Source organism: Sciurus vulgaris, assembly GCF_902686455.1.
Source record: "Sciurus vulgaris genome assembly, chromosome: 11".
Classification (NCBI taxonomy): Eukaryota; Metazoa; Chordata; class Mammalia; order Rodentia; family Sciuridae; genus Sciurus; species Sciurus vulgaris.
Window position 1 is genome coordinate 53,532,375 of NC_136472.1, and position 12,674 is coordinate 53,545,048.

The following is a 12,674-nucleotide window of genomic DNA, read 5'->3' on the forward strand; positions in this document are numbered from 1 at the left end:
GCATTATGTCTACAAAAGTATGTATCTCAATTTTATAATACTTGATTTCTAAAAAACATGAATGGTCTGAGCCTTCAGTGAGTTGTGATCATTTTCCTTTTGAAGGGACTTGCCTCCATATTCATGACTGATGACTGGAGGTAATACTTTCTAAAGGTTGGGATGTCTTAATGATTTTTTGAAGGAGACAAGATTGAAGTTTGCCACATAGATTAATTCTTCCTCTCTAAAAGAACTCTCTTTAGCATGCAATGGTGCTTGAGGGAATTTTGTCCACAGTAGAACTCCAAAACTGGATTTAATCCTCTAAAACTCAGTCATTATGTCATCAATTAAGTATATGTGATAACAGAAAGCTTTGTCATTTTAAAAATTTCACATCTTCACAAGGAGCATACACATGCAGACACATGTTCAGGTTCCACATTTAATTATATTTTTCTTGCTATTTATTCCACTTCTGTATTTACTTCCTCCACTAAATTCTCAAATAAGGGTTCAAACTCACCCATGAGGGTTGGAATCAACTTCTTCCAAACTCTTGTTCCTGTTGACATTTGGACATACTCCCATGAATCATAATTCTTAATGGATCTAGAATGGTGAATCCTTTCCAGGAGGTCTTCCATTTAACTTGCCCATATTCATTAGAGAAATCACTATTCATGGTGATTCATTCCCAAAAAGTAGAAGGGAAGAAAATACATTCAATGTGTATATACAATGCTGGCATTACCTTAATACTCAGGCCAAAGACATCACAAGTCAAGAAAACTATAAGATAATAATCCAACTGATAGTACTGATAAATTAAAAATAGATGTTAAATTTCATCATTCAGAATTGATAAAGGTAAAAGAAGCATGGAAAGTTTAGAATGTGATGACCAATGGAGAACAGGATTCATGGATATTTACTTTGTAAATGATTCTTTGTGGTTGGGAAAGATATCATACACATGAATGTACCACTTCTGTGATAAAAGTGAAATTCCCAAAACGTGGGGACAAGCCATGGTAATCCTTGAAGACCTATTCATATATTTTATTCTTTAATTACAAAACCCCACACTGCAAAATAAACTTCCTAAGATGGCTACCTAGGCATACAGTGGCTATTAAATCATCCATAAGAACAATGACTTTCAGGAGGTTGAACTCATTGGGATCGAGAACCTGAGTGAGTAGAAATGGAAGAGCAGTCAAGAAACGTCTTGGTAATAATGGTCCATACCTGGAGTGGCTCTGTTTCTGACTTGACCACATTACTGTACAGTAAGTAGCAGGGCTGTTCAACATATTCATTGCTTTGTGGTCACCATCTTCCACTCCAAATCTTGTAGGCAATTCCCAGACAGAGGATGGAACAGGGTCTTCTGGCGTGATTCAATTGTACAAAGAATATCCCCCTTCATCCTGGGTAAATGCTCCACCCTGCATAGAAAAATGTACAAAATGAAAGGTGATACACCTAAATTTTTTTATTCCCATTTTCAGTTATGCCAATTTTTTCTAACTATACATCATTTATTTTATCCTTGCAGTGTTATATGTATTTCCCTTCATGAAAAGGCAAGATATATGAATCTTTTTCTGGAAACTAGGTGCTGGCATCCCTGAATGTTGGGTTTCAGAATGGGAATTATCACAACTTTCTCTATTATGATTCATCTCCCGAGAAGCTTTCCTGTATTTATCCATTGGAAATCTGCTTTCCAAGAGAGAATGGCAATTTTACATGAATTTAAGAAACAAGACATGAGCTGTTATGAACCCAATTTCATTGATTTACTAGCCTTTCAAAATAATTCTTCATTGAGGTCTAAAGGAGGAAACAGGTAGATCAATTTGAACTAATTGAGGACAATTCCATAAACAGACTGTGTATAAAATTGGGAAGGACTAAGAGAAGCTTACTATGCACAGCAAAACACCCTAAGCCATAGTGCAACATCATTTCTATTTTTGGATTTTAAGTGACAAGGGAGGGAGCAGGTGCCAAAGACAGCAGCCATATTGCAGCTACAGCAGCAGGAGATGATGACCAGATGGGGGAAAACTCTGCCATGAGCAACACAGGGCCTGTGGGAAAATGCACTCCTTATTCATTAGAGTAAAATTGTCACTACTCTAACAGACACCAATTTTCATAAAGTCTTAGACACCAAAAAACAACATATTTCACACCTAATCTAGAGGCTCCAACACAATCAGACATCAGAATTCCTTCCAACTTGCTACTCTACAATCACAGAAAAGGTCCTCAACCTGGTCTTCCTACATGGTTTCTGGGCATATCATGAGGTCTCCTGGAGGAACAGATAAAGAGGAGAGATTGTCTCCTATTTATACCATGACCCAAGATTTGGTTACATTGCTTCTGCTTACATCCTCTTTGGCAGTACCTACTAACATGGGGTTATAAATATCATGGAAAACCTGAAAAATATTGTCCTTTTTTTCTGATTTAATTCTCTTAAAAATATTTGGTGCTAGAGTGGAGAAATGATACTGGAGAAAACTATCAATTTTTACACACCAATGTCTCTCAGGTTCTATACTCACATGGAAATAGTTTCAAAACTTCTCAACAATAATGAATAACATAATAGAACAGTGCGAAGGTCATGGAAAGAGCTTGGGGAAACCAGGGACTGGCTTTTGAAACACTCCTCTTGGTGTCATTTCAGAAAATCCTTTTGTCTGCTAAAGCCTCAGTTTCTTCATGAATTAAGCGAACACAAATACTGTCAATACACCAATGCTGGCCCTAAAGATAGGTGAGATTTTATTCCTGAGCCTGGAAGTTTAGAGTATGGAAGAAGAGATTTCCTCACATACACATAAACTATGGGAACGACTGGCTGAATCCTTCCAGGATACCAAATGAGATGGAGGCAAGAGAGGGAGAAGATCTCATAAACAACTGTGTATGCAGAGATGAGTGAATCTGGGATGTCTTCTTGGGATACAATTTAAAGTGATGACTCTACAGTTTTACCAATCACACCAATTTTTGTTGGTGGTCATGCTAGTATAAATAAAATTTAGACAAAACAAAATGGTAGAGAGGTAATTCATAGTGGTGTTTATGGGTCTTTAGTAATTCATTATCAGGATCCATCAATTTCATTCCCTTTGACTCTCCATGTATTTGGTCATGGTTGAAATATTCCTCTTAAGAAGCTAGAGTGTTAGAGCAAACATTTCTTTCTCTCATGGGCTTAAAGTACTGAATCAGCATAATGTTTAAAAATTCATTGGAATCAACTGCAAAATACTATCAAATCCAAAACAACCAGCCAGGTGAGCCCATTGCAAGACCATAACCTGTTCTTCCTACTCTCTTGCTGGAATATATTCAACCTACTCTGTCAGAAGCCACAAATGAAAACATAAGAGAAATAGAACAAGAAGTTTGGGAAGGGTCAAAGAAAGAATCCCTGGACAGTATTCACATTTCTGATGCTTTTTTGATCTGCAAAAAGCCTTAGTTGAGAACAGAAAATGTAACTCATATTCAAAATGCAATGAAAATATTATACCTGACATAAAAATCCAACACTGAACATTTTTTATAGTCGTATATTTGATGGCTTATGAGTTGGGTAAAGAATTTTCAAACTGTCGAGATTTTGCATGTCATCAGAACTTCTTTGGGCATACATGCAAATACTATCTTTTTGGCCTATTTCTTTCAGTGCAGGTCCTCTCACAAGCCTAGCTAGTGCTCTACTCCTGAGCTGTACTCCAGCCTAATCTCTTCTTGACTTTCAGATTAAATATTTGTTTTCACATCCTGTGACACATGTGACAGAATAATGCTTATCTACTGGACAAGTTCTGAAAAGTACAGTTGAAAAGCAGATGCAACTGTGAGCCTATAATTCTACCAGTAAATTTTTATTTATTTATTTTCAAATTCCTATTGGAAGAAAATGGCATAAATCTTTAAAATTTGCTTAATTATGGTGGAGAGTGTGTGGTGTGAATTCTTATGATATTTTCTGCAGTCCTTGGTACCTGATTTATAAAATTCTCTATAGCTTCCCCTATGTCCTCTTTAATGTTGACTTTAATATTCATGTAGTTTGTCCATCCAACAATGGAACTTTTTGATTCTTTTAAGTAATTCCTTCTACATTAACTATAGACTAGCAAAAATTGCAAAAATAGTAGAATTTCTGTATACTTGCTACCAAGACCACACTAATGGTGATACTTTACATTAATGTATTATATTACCCAAGCTAGGAAATTGACGTTATTACAACCAAATCACCTACACTACAGATTTTCATTGGGGTTTCATCATTTTGTGCATGCTCTACTTTTGTATGAAAATCTATGGCATTTAATTTTCAAATGTGAAAAAAATTATCTGAGTAGCTGAATCATGTTTCTTTCCAATGAGAAATATTTGAAAGATCCAGTTTGTTTAAATGCTTCCTACTTTTAAATTTAAAAATATTATATATATTATGAGCTAAGTATAGTGATATCTTAAATGGGTGTGTTATGGGACTCTTCTCCATGCCATTGAAATGGGATATTTTTCTTCTTGTGTGTCCTAATTTTTGGCCTTCCTTCAGGGTATCTGTTTCTTAATCGCCTCTCCTTATACATATTCCATTTATTTTAGATAGTATCCACCTTAATGGATTCCTATCAACTTCACTAGATCTTGATGGATGCCATCACCAAATAGTTTTATTCTGAGATAATGGAGATTAGAACTTTCAAATAAATTTTGCTTAGACACAATTCAACCCATACATAAAGGTTCTTATAGAATATCTGTTGAATCTACCCACAGAAGAAAATTTCTGAAATTTTTGATTACTTTCCTTATTATTTAGCTTTACTTAATCTAACAAAATTTCTGACACAAGTTATTCATGAAATAAACAGGATAAATTACCTTACAGTTTTGACTGGAACTCAAAATTAAGGACCAGGCCACATCATGGGTCATGGGAGTGCATATGGAATGGGGGTCATATCTCAAGCCAGAAAGCAGAGAGCTGGGTGGGATCAGTCTTGCTCCTTTATAAAGAATCTCTTACAAGGAAATTAGGGGTTGCACAAGAACTACTTTAAAATAAAATAGCCTACAATGACCTAAAGACAACTACTAGGACATACCTCTCAAATATTCCACAAAACCTCCCTCTACTGTCACTCTTGAGTGCAAGAACCAATCACAAGAACAACTGAGAGGAAAAAATGAAACCATATCCAAACCACTGTATTCTACCAATGACCCCAAGACTTATGTCCTCAACTTCTAATTCAAATTATAGTTTTAACAAATGATATGTAATCTGCTATGAGAGTAACATGAAAAATAAAATGTTAAGTCATACTAGAGAAGATATAAAATACTGAATTTTACACTTTACAAAAAAACAAAACAAAAAAATCCAAGAAGTGCAGAGAAGAAAAAGAAGAATGTTTTATGTGCCGAACACTTTACATTTTGTGAGGGATGTCACATTTTTAACTTCTCTTAATTGGCAAATTAAAAATAGAAATATAAGTTCACTTATCAGAGATAATAATGCAAAAAATAAGAATGGGTATATGTAGTAAGGAGACAATAACATTCCCAGGCTTTTCCTCTGTTGTTTGGAATAAATGCATAGAAATAAATGCATAACTAATGAGGAACTTTAAAAAAAATATATGAGACCAGTGCATTGATGAGACAGGGCATTAATGACCCAAAGATACACTTTCTTTTTAATACTAAAACTCAGTATGCAAGATCACATTGCTTACATTGTTACCTCCTATCTAGTTGGCAAGGCACACAGAAGAGCAACCCCTTACTGGTAGGGGAGTGAAAGGGATGAAAGGAGAAGTCCATATTGAGAGGAATGGCACGGATGCCCAGAAACATCTTCATTAAAATGAACTGTCAAATGACTGTGGTGTCATATTTGCTCCCAATCCCAGGATGGGAAATCACAGGGGCTATTCAGAATCTTGAAAGCTTCCATTGGTCACCAGATTTAAAAGCTGTTTTCATGTGTATCTCTCCACTTGGAGAACAAAGGATTATAATGTCTTGTCACTCAATCTGAGAAAGACTCTCCCTTGTCAGCAGAGCTCAGCCCGCCACCTCTGTACAGGAGAATGGAAGAAAGGTAAGAGCTGTCAGAATTCCTGTGAGGTATGGTGTTTGCTCTGAATTCACACCCCTGTGTTTCTACCATAGTGTGCTACATGGAGAGGTCATAGTCCTTCTTTCAGGGAAAGGCAGGAGACAGAATCATACTGCAGAAGACTGGGGGCTCAAAGCTCTGAATTTGGGAGTCTAAAATGGGATCAGTGAGACATTTCCCCCTCTGATTGAGCTCTCATTCTCCCTTTTATTCCAGTCACTTAAATATGCAGTCAGGGATATATTTCTGTATTTTAAAAAAACATTCCTTTAAAAAGTTAAGCCACAAAAAGGTGTAACTCTCTAGAGCTAAGATGCTATATAATGAATTTTATTCCTTTTACTTCCTTTTCAAAAATATTTTGTGTATTTCTCAAGGTTCTAGTAAGAAACCAATGTTTCAAATTGGAATAATTGAAGTGTACTCCAGGAGCGAATATTTACAGAGATGTGCAAGATTAAGGGGAAGATGGAAATGCATGGTGAAGTGCTCTGAAGAAAGCAAGAAGGAAACAGTATTTCCACCCCTGGTTATAAGAGGAAAGGAAGGAGCTTCTACCAGAGATAGAGCATAGCCATAGCTGTAGCTGTATTAGTAGAAGATGGCCAGGCAGGTGGAGAAGCAGTGCCACTGCCAACACACAGCCTCACAGCAGAGAGCTAGGGGTTCAAACACTAAAATCCTTCTCCCCTTGTCCTCTACTGTCCTGATTGTATCACCAGGTAACTCAGTTAATGCAGAAATAAGGAGGAAAAGAATGTCATTAATGGGTACACCAAAGCCACCAGTGTGGGAAGTCTCTCAAGGTAGAGATGAAGGATGGAATAAAATCTGTCAGGACACATGAAACTATCCCACACCAATTCTTGTGGTTTCCTACTCTCTGGGGTTTTCTCAATCTAATATCATTTAATTTATTCCCATCTTATCTTCAATAATAATTTTTCCTATTTATATATTATTTTTTGCATCAATTTTATGTAAGAGTCACCTACCTTAATAAAAAATGCCTTGGAAGTGGAAGGTCATTTTAAAAGTCAAAATCTTCATTCCTCTTTAGAGTGAATGCGTGGCTAAAAGAGATCCACCAATGACCTTAACAGGATATGTGTTAGATCTGTGCCATAAGTTCCAGAGCGTCCGACTAAAGGAATTCTTTAACAGTGCTGCTCCCCAACCCTGGGAGTGTCCCAAGATCTCTGTGGTCCTAGATAACTCCCAAATATACCAGTATGGATGCCTGGGAAAAAACAAAGATGGGAATGGGTAGCTATGCTCCTTTTAGTAATCATATAACCCAGGACCTGTTTACATCACTCCCTCACTTGCTTAGGTCAGGGCTTAATCCTGTGGTGATATCAGCATTAAGAGAGGAAGGGAAATGGGATCCTTCAGAACTAAAACTCAGAGAATCACTGTTACAGAAGAGAAAAATGGCACTGGAGGACTCTAGAGGTTGTGACAGGTGCTTATGGTGTCTCATATTCTGTGGTCCTATGAAGATTCTTTGAAAGTTCTGAAAACAAAATAAGGCAAGACAGGGCAGAGAACAGAGGCAAAGCATTAGATAGGGATCCAGGAGACCAGGCTTGGAGTAGGACCTGCTCTTAAAGATTAGATTTTGGAAAATCCCTTTTTTAAGTCTCACTTCATTCTTCTCTTAGGTAAAGATATTACAATAGATGATCTGTAAAGAACACATGATATTTTTGGGGGTAGGGTAGAGCAAACAAGACATGTCTTGAAAATGAATGATCTTCATAGAGCTTCATGATTGATGACACAGGCATATACACCATACCCTAAAGATGAATTTAGAATCTGCTTTCAGTCAGGACATCAACACTTCCATTTTTCCTTCTGCTTCCTGTGCAAATTAACCAATAATGAGGGAATTTTCCTAAGAAAACTCATGAATGATGCCTTCGCTTCAAGGTGCCACTCTACAGACCCAGAGGAGGATGCATTCTCTGTACATTTGGAAGCCTCCAAACCCAGTGAGTCCTCTGGATTCTGAAATCATAGCTGCCTTTGTGAGAAAACAAAGTGCTTTTTGGATTCTCATATCTATTCTTGATTTCCTTTTCTGTTTTGTGCCCTAATTGATTGGCTTATCTTTCTGTTTCTGAACTTTGCTTTTCTGCTAGATTTTATTGTATCCACATTTGACAGTCATCTGAGATATAACTTGGGTTTTACTGCTTTGCTCTCCTCTTTTGCATGTAATCAACACAGAGCAGTGGTAAGTTCAAACCACTGGTAAAATCCACAAACTGTGGTGTCCAAATCCACACTGTGTGATACCACGGGTAATCACTCATCCTTTTGTGCTCCATGTCTATCCTTTGTAAAAATGATACAAAAATATATTCTTACCTCATAGGCTCTTTGGAAAGTGCAAAGATAAATTATGTGATAAACTCTTAAATTAACTCTTGTCAATCATTAAGTTACAAGTGGGTCCTTTTACCTATTTGGCACATTGTCCTAAGAAAGCTGCAGAAATTGAGCAGACAAGCCAACAGGAAGGCCACTCAGGCTGCAACCAATAAGGCCACAGGGGCAGAGCTGCACATGCCATTTGTAGAGAACATCAAGATGCCATGTGCCCCAGGTGCCAGACATGGAATTACAGGTCTTTTTTTGCCCAGCAGGACTTCGGTCTTGCTTTGGTCCTATCTCTTCTTTTCATGTCCTGTTTTTGTAAATGGAAATGTTTACTCAGCACCTTTATGTGTTTGATATTTGTAAATTGCTTTTAATTTTATAGAAGTTCACAATGAGAGATTACCTTGAAAGTCAGAGATGACTTTGGATTTGAACTTTGAGCAATCTTGGAACTGTTGGGACCTATGGAAACTCTTGAGAATGGATTAAAGGTATTTTGCATTGTGAGATTGTTGTGAGTTTTGGGGGACCAGGGGTGGAATGTTATGGTTTGGATGTGAGGTGTCCCCCAAGTGCTCACATGTGATAAAATGCAAGAAGGTTCAGAGGAGAAATGATTGAGTTTTGAGGGTCTTAACCCAATTAGTGAATTAATCCTCTGATTATAGATTAACACAGTGGTAACTGAAGTGGTAGGCTATGGCAAAAGGAGGTGGGAATTGGGGCATGACTTTGGAGTATATATTTATCTGGTGAGTGGAGTCTCTCTCTCTCTCTCCCTCTCTCTCTCTCTCTCTCTCTCTCTCTCTCTCTCTCTCTCTCTCTCTCTCTCTCTCTCTCTGCTTTCTGGTAAGCAGGATGTGAGCTATTTCCCTTGGCCACAATCTTTGACTATGATGTTCGGCATCACCTCAAGCTCCATGGAACTTAGCAAGAATTCTATGGACTAAGACTTCTGAAACAGTGAGCCCTCAAATAAACTTTTCCTCCTTTAAAATTGTTCTGCTCAGATCATTTAGTCACAGCAGTGAAATAGATGACTAAAACAGTAGTCCTCTGTAGATATTCTCTTATTTCAAATACCTCTTTTAATTGGCACACATACCTCACCCCCATTCACAACCTCCTCTTCTATACTGCTTAACAATTCAGCTGAGACATAAATCTGACTCCCACACTGAGTACCAAATACCTCTGGGTGCTAAACAAAGCCACCCTGAATCCACACTTCAAAGGAACGTCTCTTGTCAACATCAGTTATTGGGTTAGATTGAGTAATTCTACATACTCCCAGTACTGCTCACATTAAGAATTATAGTGAATGGCATTTTCTTCATCACATTATTTGTGTGTGTTAAGGTCTCTCATTGTACTTTCATATTTAATTTCCATTTAACCCACATCATCCTGCACTGTAAGGATTCTAGTTCATATATTCATTCAATAAATAGATATTGAGGGAATGTGAGCCACACAGCTCAGTATTAGGATTAAAAAGTGAACCTGTCTTCAATGCCTGACACACTGAGCTATTTCTATGACCAGCCACTCTTACCCCTGCTTTAGCAAATGCTCAAATTACCCTAGTGGCAATAAAATCACGTCTTTTTTACCTCCTTGAAGGAAACCTTCTTTGTGATTGGGATATTACAATCACCTGTGTCTGTCTCCATTTCTGCACCTGAGAAAAAATGTCCCAGGACACAGTAGTGCTGGTCCCCCTCTGAGTGTGGCATGTTCAGATTATAGCATATTTGTTTGTCGTTTAGGTTCAGGTCAGAGAGCTCAGGCAGTTCTGTCAATGACTACTGGATTAGATTCCATATTTCAGGAATCCCCAGTAAGTTACTTTGCCTATACTTCACCTACGTTTCCCTACTCTTTGAAATGTGTATAGTAATCCCCACATAGCAGGGCGATCCTGATCAGCTGAGCTGTTGCTCCTAGTGCTCAAGTCTTCTTTGTGTTTCCAGGGGCCCCACTGAAGGAATGAGGAGCCTGGATCCAACCATCGCAGCCTGGAGGACAGAAGCCACACCAACCAATGCAAGTTATGAGGACCTTCCTCTAACTGGTGAAATGAATAATCTGATTCCATAAGTTATCAACTACATCATTTCCCTGTTTGGGCTGGCAGGAAATGCATCTATGCTCTGATCCTTGGCTTCTGTGTGCACAGAACTGCCTTTTACAACTACATCCTAAACCTGGCTGTTGCTGACTTTCTCCTTCTCTGCCTCTATATTACTGTTTGCCTGATAGGATTTGTGGAAAATATTCTTCTCATTCACATCATTACCTTGCCTCTATAAGAACTGGGAAATTTTCTACATTGCAGGCCTGAGCATGCTTAGAACTATTAGCACTGGGGGCACTGATTTTCAGTCCTGTGGCCCATTTGGTACCCCTGCCATTGCCCAAGACACACATCAGCTATCATGTGTGCCCTGCTCTGGGCTTGTCCGTGCTTCTGAGCATCCTGGAGAAGGTCTATTTTTTTCATGTCAAAAAAGTTGAAGATCATTATAAAAAAGTTGATTTGACTATAATGGCATGGCTGGCTTTTTTAATTTGTGTTTCTCTCAGGTCCAGCCTGGCCCTCTGAGTAGGATGCTCTGTGAATACAAGCAAAAGCCTCTGACCAGACTGTATGTTACATCCTGCTCTTAGTGTTGGTCTTCTCCTTTTGTGTCTTGTCCTTTGGACTCTGTTTGTTCCTGTTAAATTGTAATTCAGAAATATATTGACCCAGACAGTTTCCTTTTTCTGGCTTCACTTGCCTTGTCCTCTGTTAACAGCTCTGCCAACCCCATCATTTACTTCTTCGTTGGCTCCCTAAGGCAGCAATTGTAGGGGCAGAACCTCAAGATGGTGCTTGAGCGGGCTCCGCAGAACACTCCTGAGAAGGAGGAATGTGGAGGCAACCTTTCTCGGGGAAACTTGGAGATGTCAGGCAGCAGAGTGTAACAGGGATGAAGAGCCTTGCTCTTGTTCATCAAACAAACCTTCAAGAGGCAACAGTTCCCAGCCACATGTGACAGTTGTCTGCTTTCCTCTCAGCCTCATGCCCCTGAAATACTTCCATGCCTTCCATTGGGTTTACATTAACTTGGATTTTCTTCTTTCTCTTATGGAAGCCAATCTTAAGTAAGAAAAACTCAATTCATTTTTTATATTTTCAATAATTGCTCATCATATCTTTATCCACATCTTTTTCCTTAAGGCTTTTTCTTGATTGTTTATTCCAATGGAAAAATGATACAAAATTGTACTAAATTATAAACCTCTTATTTGTGACTGTTTTCTATTTGAAGTCATGGAAAACAATGATCTCTTATCTCTCTTTGTCTGTGGTATGTGCAATAAGTCTTGTGTCATGTGTTGGGAGATTGATGCAGATAGAAAACTTCATTTTGAATGATTGAGTTTTGGAACTCTTGTTGAGTTCCCTGAGGTTTGAAGACAGAGTCTCTACCTGCATAAGAACAACCCAGAAAATTAAGTTACAAAAAGTCTTCTGGTAACATTCTTCCGTGGCATAGTGAGAAGTTGGTCTTGGGTTTTAGCAACTAAATCATAACCTTTGCTCCTGAGAACTGGTATGTGGGTAGTTAACTGTTTTATGTTCTGGTACTTAACCTATAAACATGTTCCTTAACCTGAAATATTGGCACGTGTAGGGAAAGAGATCCTGAGAATGCTAGATTATAGATTTCCCAAAACATGGAGTCAAGGACACCTGAATTCTCAAGCTAATTAAATTGGGTGACATCCTCACCCCAAGTAATCCAAGAATGTGCTAAATTTATGAATTGCCAAATATAAATATTATGCCGTTTGTGAACTGGAATCTGTTTTTCAGAGTAAGACAGAGGCATTTGACTCACTGTGGACATGGACTAAAGGAAAAGACATTGTAAGACGGGCAGCCTCAGAGGTTGACAACATTCAACATTTGACTTTTTGGCACTGGCTTGTTTCACTTAGCATATTCATGTACAGATCCATCCACTTATTGGCAAATGCCATAAAGTCATCCTTTATGCCTAATACTCCATTGTGTATATGTACCATATTCTCTTTATTCATTCATCTCTTGAGGAGTAACTGGGTTGACTCC

The 12,674-nt window shown here is 38.1% G+C and overlaps 1 pseudogene across 1 annotated transcript; it reads left to right on the top strand.

The window, feature by feature from the left end:
• Positions 1-10,543: 10,543 nt before the first annotated feature.
• Positions 10,544-11,407, top strand: LOC306638519 (mas-related G-protein coupled receptor member X2-like; annotated as a pseudogene). The gene is made up of 3 exons: positions 10,544-10,628; positions 10,940-11,042; positions 11,291-11,407. The product of its transcript is annotated as a mas-related G-protein coupled receptor member X2-like (transcript).
• Positions 11,408-12,674: the final 1,267 nt, after the last annotated feature.